This window comes from Ursus maritimus, unplaced genomic scaffold (assembly GCF_017311325.1).
Source record: "Ursus maritimus isolate PB19 unplaced genomic scaffold, ASM1731132v1 scaffold_34, whole genome shotgun sequence".
NCBI lineage: Eukaryota > Metazoa > Chordata > Mammalia > Carnivora > Ursidae > Ursus > Ursus maritimus.
Genome location: NW_024426008.1, coordinates 23,653,259 through 23,654,275, shown reverse-complemented (window position 1 = coordinate 23,654,275; position 1,017 = coordinate 23,653,259).

The window sequence follows — 1,017 nt, the reverse complement described above, 5'->3', positions numbered from 1 at the left end:
ATAACAGAAAAGATCAGCAAAACCAAGAGCTGGTTTTTTGAAGAGATAAACAAAATTGACAGAAGCCTTTAGCTAGACTCACCGAGAGAAAGGAGAGAGGGCTCAAATAAAATCAGGAATGAAAGAGAAGCTACAACTGACACTACGGAAACACAAAGGATTGTAAGAGACTGCTACAAACAATCATATGCTAACACATTAGACAACCTAGAAGAAATAAACAGATTCCTAGAAACATACTGAATCAGGAAGACACAGAAAATCTGAACAGAGTACTAGTAAGGAGATTGAATCAGTAATCAAAAATCTCCCAACAAACAAAAGCCCAGGACAAGACAGCTTCCCTGGGGAATTCTACCAAATAGTCGAAGAACATTTAATACCTATCCTTCCCTGGAAGAGGTTACATGTGAGCTGAGCCATGAAGGAGCTCATCCAGTGAAGGGGGGTGAAGAGCAGAGGGAAGATGGACAAAGCCACACAGGTTTGAAGAGCCTGACATGTTTGGGGCTCTGCAAGTCACTGATGTCCAGAGTGTCCAGCAGGTACATGAGGAGGGGGGAGACCTGACAAGAATTAAAGCTGGAAGACGCTTTTGGCAATGACCTAAGCTAGGACCTAAACAAACCAAACCAAACCAAACCAAACCAAACCCATACTCACAGATACAGAGAACAGGTTGGGTGTTGCTGGAGGGGAGGAGGGTTGCAGTGAGGCAAACGGGTGAAGGGGATCAAAAAGTACAAACTTCCAGTTGTAAAATAAGTAAGTCCTGGGATGTAAGGTAGAGCATGGGGCATGTAGTCAATAACATGGTATTAACCTTATAAGGTGACAGATGATAACTGGCTTACTAAGGCGACCATTTTACAACATATACAAATGTCACATCGCCGTGTTATAGACCCAAAAGTAATGTAATATTGTATGTCGAGTATACTTCATTAATGATATGGTAAAACTCCTGAGTGGTTCAAGGGCACATTAAAGTCTGAGGAGTGGTGGTTTAGGGAAGAG